Source organism: Trichomycterus rosablanca, unplaced genomic scaffold (assembly GCF_030014385.1).
Source record: "Trichomycterus rosablanca isolate fTriRos1 unplaced genomic scaffold, fTriRos1.hap1 scaffold_209, whole genome shotgun sequence".
NCBI lineage: Eukaryota > Metazoa > Chordata > Actinopteri > Siluriformes > Trichomycteridae > Trichomycterus > Trichomycterus rosablanca.
In genome coordinates this window covers 69,303-77,798 of record NW_026947037.1, presented here as the reverse complement: position 1 = coordinate 77,798, position 8,496 = coordinate 69,303, and the positions used below count along the sequence as shown (strand labels likewise).

Below are 8,496 nucleotides of genomic sequence, written 5' to 3'. Positions count from 1 at the left end.
ATGCGCAAGAAGGGTAGGCTGAGGATGCAGTTTGCCCGGCATGTAATGCGGCAGGTTGTCCTGGCGGTGCTCCACTGCCGGGATCGCGGTGTCTTGCACAGGGACATTAAGCGCCAGAATGTCCTTCTGAACACGGAGACGCTGGAGGTGAAGCTGATCGACTTCGGATGCGGCGACCTGTTGAGGGACACTCCGTACTACACATATTCAGGTAACTGTGCACCAATGAGGGACGGGTACTTTGGTTTGGACTTTGGTGGGGTGGTCCAGGGAGGGTAGAGTGGTAAACCAGTGACAGGGTCATGGGCAGCCAAGGCTCGCTGATGCATGTGTGGCCCGATCCAGCAGAAGAGCTCCTGTAGCTCAAAGGTAGCAGCAGACCAGTAAGGATGCCCATGGTGACCCCTGTCCACGTCGCTCACCTGGGGGAACACATGGCACCAGGATGCACTATGGGAAGAAGTTCTGCCAACATTCTGCTGGGAAACTTTGGGTTGGGTCACTCTGACACGTAGCTCCTGACACGTAGCTCCTGACACGTAGCATTTGAGGACCATGTCCACTCTTCCATGGATTCCCCAGATCTCGATTCAACCGAGCGTCCGTGGGATGTGCTGGACAAACGAGTCCGATCAATAGAGGCCACGTTATTAGGAAGGTGGTCATAATGTTATGCCTGATCGGTGTATCTTCTTCAGATCTAAACACCGTATAATTTAAATCTGCATTGTCGCACTCGCCAGCCTGCTGCCATCTGATCGAACAATGCCTCAAGAAGAAGCCCAGCAAGCGTCTCACCCTCGGGCAGATCCTCCTGCATGGGTGGTTTGATGAGTAACCGGAAGACTAGGTCCAGACGGTGTAGATCTTTACACTCATACTGGCGGCTGCAAAAAAGAGGGTAACACGGCAGAAAAACACGTATTAAATAATTCAAGTGATGTACGAATGATTTAATAACGTCTTGAGCGTTTCTCTCCTAGGATCTGCGCGTCTTCCAGCAAAGGTACGACCGGCTGATACAGATGCTGGAGAATCGTACTAATCGGATGTGGGCCAAAGTGGAGCTGGCGCAGATCGGGGTGAGTTTGACTCAGTCTGAAACTGGCACTATATTTACTACTATATGTGTCGACTGCCGGATGCCACCCATGCGGTACCCATAGCGACTACGCCATCAGTCAGAACCACAGTCCTACCGTTCTAATAGAAAATCTATTTTCCTTTTACTCACAGATCCAGCACGTCAACTTTATAGACATCGTCTTTGAGCTGGTGCTGCTGGGAATTCTGGGAAGAGCGAGGGTGCATCAGATCATCTCAGTAAGAGAGTCTGTGCTCTATAGAGTCTAAAATTAATCTGTGCTGCCCTACAAGTGTAGTTAAACACACCATTGTTTAGTTGACGCAGTACCGGAGACGAAGGCTCTTTCTGGACCGGCTGATTGCTCTCATCTATTCGTGTGTTACGCCCAGATAGACTGAACGTGTTATTTATTCCATCTTCAGGTGTGTGTTCTTTACACCATGAATGATCTTGAATAGAACTGTCTGCTAGTAATCTGTTATTTCTTCTGTTTCTCTCTCAGACTGAGATGCTGAGCTTCCTGGATGAAATCTTCACTCTGGACGAGTCTTTGTATGCAGAACCTGAAGCCCTGGCTGCTGCACTGGAGACGCTTTTATGGCGGAGCCTCCAACGGTTTCATGAAAGGCTGGAAACAGAGGACATCTAAAGGCCAACCTTGATTAGAACCTTTATTTAACTGTCAGGGATGCATGTCTGGTGGTTGACGTGTTTTTAATGTTTGTTCACAGTTTGTGTACTTGTGGAGGTGCGTCAGGACCCAAGACATCGGCGACGTGTGAAGATACCACCGATGTGGAAGCATGTATTAGGATCTCTGAGAGACCTGCTGCCTTTAAGACGATGTCTTTACATCAGGACAACGCCCGGATGACTTTGTGGACCAGATCCAGATGTGTAAAAAGCTGATGTTCTGTAAAAATTTAATAAAAAAAGAAGAAACTGTGAGTCATTCATTCTCTAGCGTCTTTATTCTCCAAAATAAAAGATTTCCAATGATTTCACTGATTGCTATATAAAGTTGGGACGCAGGCAGAATAAGAGTAAAAGGTTTATAGAAGATTACAGTTACAGTTGCTCTCCATGCTGCTCTTTATTTTGAGGGAATTTGAGTTGTGAGATTTGGGAACAAACTGGGAACTGGAATGTGGACACAATACAGAGGAAGTAAAGGTGTCACAGACACTTAAGGAAAAGAAGCTCTACAAGGCAAAGAACCAATTCGCTCAGGGACCGAACAGTGACAACTCACCAATGGTGTGGCTTGAACCAGCAACCTTTTGATCGCTAGCCCAGTACCTTAACCACTAATACCAAGTTCACACTACACGACTGTGTTCAGATCTTTGTTCAGTTCACACTACACAGTGGACAGTGAGTGTAGAAACAAGGAGGTGGTTTTAATGTTATGGATGATCAGTGTAGTCTATTTAATCAGCTCCGCTTACCATATAGGAGCACTTTGTAGTTCTACAATTACTGACTGTAGTCCATCTATTTCTCTACCTGCTTTTACTCTGTTTTTCAATGGTCACATTGTTTAGGTGGTGGATCATTCTCAGAACTGCAGTGACACTGCAGTGACACTGACATGGTGTGTTAGTGTGGAACAATTTACAATAGTGTGAAAGAATAAAGAAAATGAAAAGTGAGTGAGGTAAAACTGATAATCAGGTAGTATAGAGTCTGTAGCGTTTACCTCAGCTGCTCCAGGACGCGTCTCAATTTGTTAATGCTTTGTGAAAGCCTTTATAAAATGCTGATGTGAGTTATTTCTCCTGTTAAAAAAATTAAATTGAATTAAAGTTTAGTGTAGAATTATGTACAAAGATCTACAGAGTCTAGATGAACTGGCCGGTTAGCTCAGTTGGTTAGAGCGTGGTGCTAATAACGCCAGGGTTTGATCCTCGTACGGGCCACACCCACTTTAACCATTAAAGGTAGCATGGTTGAGAGAGAGTCAGGTGAGCATGTGCTGAGTATCAGGACTTTCTAACCTGAGTAATTTAATCACTGAAAGTAAGAATACCACCCTGTTCTTCTGCCATCTTTAATTCTGGCTTCATTTCACCTAATGATCGTGGCATGACCTTTATAAATGCTTGCAATCAATTTTGTTAATGGCAAAAATAAATAAAAAGAGAACTGCTGTGTAATTTAGTGAATTCTTGCACTGCACATGGCAGAAGACTAAAAGAAATTGAGACCGTGTAGAATAAAAGTATTAGGAAAGTATGAGGTTAAAAGCATCAGCTTTTATTTATTCTTAAAAGAAAAATACATGAACCTCAGTCATCTCACATGAAGATCTGTTCTGCTCAACAACAGTAAAGCTCTCCATCGTTTCTGTGTGGCAGCACCATAACTGAAGGGCTGTCAGTGTATCAGGTATGTGGGTACATGCCCTGCCCATGAAGACCAGCCGGTTAACTCAGTTGGTTAGAGCGTGGTGCTAATAGCACCAAGGTCATGGGTTTGATCCCCATACGGGCCACTATCCCTTTTGCACTTAAACTAACAAGCAAGTGAGTCTTCTCTAACTAGCAGGTCCTATTGACCTGGGCTTCAAACGTTGTCTCTGACAAGTGTGAGATCTTTTTAATGCCCCTCTCATTCAAGTCAGAAACATGCCATTATTTCAATTTGCCAAACTTAATTAACCCTCTGTAAATGTTTGCAAGTCATGTGACTTTTGTGTCCAATGAAAAAGCAGTGCTTGTGTCTCTGTGGTGCAATCGGTTAGCGCGTTCGGCTGTTAACCGAAAGGTTGGTGGTTCGAGCCCACCCAGGGACGAGTGCCTTTTATTGCACAACCTGCCTGTTGATCAAACGGATATGAGACACAAGAACAATGTGTAGTCCCACAGAATAGTGGAAATAAGTAACTGAAAAACATCCAGTAAACAACAGTCCTACGAGCACAAAAAACCACCTGATAAGTCACCGGAGACCGGCTGTCCAAAGTGGAAGAACGTCCTTTTGGTTTCAGTAGATGTTAAATGAAGATACTCGCCCAACGTGGGGCTCGAAGCCACGACCTTGAGATTAAGAGTCTCATGCTCTACCGACTGAGCTAGCCGGGCTTAAGCAGTATGTCGGAACAGACAGCTCATCAGTCAGACCATCAGAGAGATGTAGGTTTAATAGTGTTATTTTAAATAAACAAAAATAAATGAAATAAAACAATTTTACTTTCAAAGAATGTGCACAGTGAAATACACTGAAAACCTCAAAAGGTCGTCCTAACATGAGTGTGTTTCAGTGCTGTTTAATACAAATAAATAAAATATATAAGCACTGCAGGACGGATCAGCTGCATTCATCTTCCCCTCTATCAGGACTGCCACCACCATGCTTTACATTAGGTGCAGCATTAGCCGGGTGCCTGGTCTCCACCAGACATAATGTGTTTCTCGTGGTCCGAGAGACCTCTAGGTGCATTTTAGCACCTAGTTCAAATGGTTGATCTTCTGGAAGGTTCTCACGTCTCCACAAGGATACGCCGGAGGTTCCTGCTCACCTCCCGGCCAGGCCAGACTTCTTCCATTTATGGATGTTGGTGGTCTGTACCCTTGCCCAGATCTATGCCTCTGAGGTCTGCAGACGATTCCTTTGACCCCATGGCCACTGTGGACTGTGGGACCTCGTATAAGCAGGTGTCTGCAATCCCCAATCGTATCCAATCAAACCAATTGACCACAGGTGGCCTCCAGTTAAATTGGAGATGCATCTCAAGCGGTATCATACCCGTCTTTTGGGTGTCCTATCAAAGTCTGTGCACACAGACGCCTAAAAACATGCTAATAACACACAGACAATGGTACAGTTCACGTCTTTATTGAACAATTTATTTATTTAATAAACAAAGAAGCTGCTGGTAACTGTAAGAAGAATCTCCTCATCTTCCGGATCGAGATGCTCGTTGACCTGCGGACTACCGTTACGCTATCGTGACGTCCTGGAGGTCCGGTGAGGTCCTGTGAGGTCCTGTGAATAGAGACTTAAACCTTGCATAGATATCAAACCTTCATCATCTCCTACTCACCCAGAAAGACCTCCCAGAGCTCTCGAACCTTCTTATTCCTGGAAAAAAGCTCAAATCTTAAAAGGTTTGATTGTTTTTACCGTTAGCAGAAGCCTTCAGAAACCTGTATGGTTAAAGGTCTGGACCTATTTTTTGGGTTACTCATGGAACCACACGTCAGTGTTCATTTTGACAGCAAATTTTGATTTAGTTTTAGTCATAGTCTTTTGACTAAAATGTAATTTAGTTTCAGTCATAATTTAGTCATCTGAATTGTTTTAGTTTTAGTCTAGTTTTAGTTTCAGTCGACTAAAATAGGGCTGGGCGATTTTGCCAAATAAAAAAATCTCTATTATTTTAAAATGATAACCGATTGTTGATTACGATTTAGTTTTTTTTTTGTTCTTGTATAATGCAATTGAAACAAGACTCAAATTTTTTTTTTTTTGCATTGTAATTTAAAAGACTGCAGAAGTGCAAAAATAGTAACAGCACCACCTATAATTATCCTTTCAAGGGACTCAAACTTATAACAAAAACAATATCACAATAATTAACAATAATTAAAACAAAATAGAAATCTGAATTATCTATATCCTTTATAAGAATATCTCACAAACAACTCTTATTTTAAATAATGTGCAGCAGAGCCTCCTTACATTAGGAAAAGAACTACAAAAAGTTCTTTACAGGTTTCTTAAAAGGAACACGAGCCTGTACTGTACTGTTTCCACCACTGAGTGAGTCTGTATCAGTAGCTACACTGGGGGGGCATCAAGTAATCACTCAGCTCAGCTTTGATTTTGTCCTCTTGTTATTGGGGGTGGATGGAGGGGGCACGGTCTGCTTCTAACTATATGGACTACAATTCCCATGCTCCCCCGGACTGTCACGTGACTCTCATGTCCCGGTCAGCCAATCCTGATCACGCTCACCGTCTCCGGAGTTTTGATTCAGTTCAGCGGTGTTCCTGACTGACTTTATCTTGCTGCGTGCTGCTGGCACTACTGAACAGGACCTGCCTCACACGACCCCTCAGGTCCATACTGTCCACAAAGTCTTCTTCTATTAGTTCTGGAAGTTCTGCTCTTGGTTCCCTTTCATGGGCCTTTCTGATGGTTTCAATGTTCCCCTCAGTGCATTCTTCTATCTCTGTTTTAAGCTGCTGTTCTAACATGGGACTGTGTCCAGAAGGTCCAGGGTCGTTTTGGTTCCTGGTCTGGTTTAAATTGATGGTTTTTGCAGAACATCGACTGTATACAAACTCCTTCAGTGGAGGAAGCAGGTTGTCTTTAAGTTCATCCACTAGAATTGTTTGGATCCCTGCGATCAAATCCTGCAGATTGTCCACAGTCACCTGTAAAAGATTACACGATCCATACAAGATGGCACGTTGCTAGGTAGTTACTAGGATGATGGCAAGTGGTGGTTGTTAATCTGTTATTAGACGGAGACGGTCGTATTGGACACTTACACTCTCTTCCTGTTCGTCCCGGCAGTCAGAGCGGGAGAAAAAGCTTTTAAAGCATTTTGGTTTCTTCATGGTGCTGATGAAGACTTCTATTAATTACAGAAAAAACATGATGGTGTTAATTTACAGACAGACATCACTCATCCAACCTGACAAAACTTCCTAACCAGTTTATGATTTATTGAATGATAGATAATAATTAGTGATAAGTGAAATCAAAGCCAGGAGCCATTTTATATGGAGGATTTTATATTCTTTTAATCAATCTCTGTATAGATGTTTTGCTAGAGAATGTACTTTCTAATAAATCATTCAGTTTAAACTACATTTAATGTGACTTACAGCTCTCTCGTGTCTGTTCCTCGACGTGCTCAACACTGAACTGAAGCAGAAACACATCAGATGAGCTTTAATGTGCCTGATGCTTTGCTTAGTCCTACTGTGACGTCACAACATTCCCCCCAGGAGCTCCAGGCTGAAGCGGCAGCCGCTGGCAGCAGTTCAGCCCGTGACCCTGACCAGGACAGAGCAGATGCTGACAATAACATTCAGTGTAATATCCACATGTGGACGTGATAATGACGGGTTTTCATAGTTCAGCCAGTAACCCATCTCTAACCAAACTGGGCTTTCATTTAGCTGAATTGTTCTGAACCCTAATGAACACAAAGCTGTGTCACCACTGCCCTCTAGTGGAATGTAGAAATACATTTAGAGACATTATAGAGGAAACCTGCATTTTAATATTGTTATAAAATACAATTAATTAATTAATTAATTAATTAATAAATGATGCTGACAGTGTTGCTATGAACTACGTATCTTACAGTTACATGTAAGCCTTTGATTGGTACTCTTGATAATTAATGTCATTAAAATGTCTTTGTGACAAATGAGTGTAATATCATGCTGAGAATAAATAAAAAAATGGAAATCTCATGGTACTTTGACGAGTCAGTAATGCCAGGGATCCTTCCAGGGTTTCTGGAGTTAAAACAGACCCAAAACATAACAGATCCCCCATCATTCAGCGCGGACCGAACTTCTGATAACTGCTAGTGAAATTGATTCTGGTTTACACTTTAAATGTAATAATCAGCATAACATTAACAACAATAACTCAGTGTTTGATCCATGTCATCCCAGAATGATCTCACAATTTTCCAAAGAGCATCTTGTAATGTTACTGAGTGTGCATAACCCCCATAACTGCTCACTGGGGTTTAGGTCAGGTGACTGGAGGAAAGTCCATGACAGCCCTCATTAACGTTATTTGCTTTTCATGTCGTTTTTGCAAATCTTTTCAGGTTTGTAACAAAAAAGTTAAATAGAAGAAGCTGCTGGCACTACTGAACAGGACCTGCATCTCACGATCTCTCAGGTCAATACTGTCCACAATGATGTCTGTGTTATTAGGTGGCAAGTTTTCCCCTCGTAGCTCTGTTTCAAGCTGCTGATCTTTAGTGGGACTGGTTCCACAGGGTCCAGGCTCATTATGGTTTGAACTAGTGGATGTACAAGGAAATTGATTGTTTACAAACTCCATCAGTGGAGGATACAGGTTGTCCTTAAGTTCCTCCACTAATATACTTTGGACCCTTTCAACTAAATCCAGCAGATTGTCCACATTCAAAACCTGTAAAAGAAGGAAGATTTATATTAAACAAAAAACAATATTCATACAAGATTTTCTCATTTAACACCCAGTTTCACGTAAAATCAGCTCTTATTGTTATGTAATTACATTGCTGGAACTGGATCTGTTGTATCGTCATGAAAATATCGCTTAACAATTTAATAATATGAGACGGAGGCAGAGTGGCAGTAGAACACAGCTCGCTTCTTTACTTCACATTCACGGACTACAATACAGGTTAACACTGACACAGCGCCGTAAAGGTCAAAACGCGTTTC

The 8,496-nt window shown here is 42.5% G+C and overlaps 2 long non-coding RNA genes and 2 other non-coding genes across 4 annotated transcripts; 2 read left to right on the top strand and 2 right to left on the bottom strand.

Annotated features, from left to right (window-relative positions):
• Window positions 1–670: 670 nt before the first annotated feature.
• LOC134306674 (uncharacterized) lies at window positions 671–2,035 on the top strand. The gene is made up of 5 exons (XR_010009395.1): window positions 671–901; window positions 984–1,082; window positions 1,237–1,323; window positions 1,403–1,509; window positions 1,590–2,035. It is a non-coding gene; the product is annotated as an uncharacterized LOC134306674 (long non-coding RNA).
• A 1,772-nt stretch (window positions 2,036–3,807) lies between these two features.
• trnan-guu (transfer RNA asparagine (anticodon GUU)) lies at window positions 3,808–3,881 on the top strand. Its single transcript has one exon. It is a non-coding gene; the product is annotated as a tRNA-Asn (tRNA).
• A 216-nt stretch (window positions 3,882–4,097) lies between these two features.
• trnak-cuu (transfer RNA lysine (anticodon CUU)) lies at window positions 4,098–4,170 on the bottom strand. Its single transcript has one exon. It is a non-coding gene; the product is annotated as a tRNA-Lys (tRNA).
• Window positions 4,171–5,700: 1,530 nt separating this feature from the next.
• On the bottom strand, window positions 5,701–7,236 carry LOC134306678 (uncharacterized). The gene is made up of 3 exons (XR_010009397.1): window positions 6,925–7,236; window positions 6,586–6,671; window positions 5,701–6,468 (listed from the first exon to the last, which is right to left on the bottom strand). It is a non-coding gene; the product is annotated as an uncharacterized LOC134306678 (long non-coding RNA).
• Between the last annotated feature and the right edge of the window lie 1,260 nt (window positions 7,237–8,496).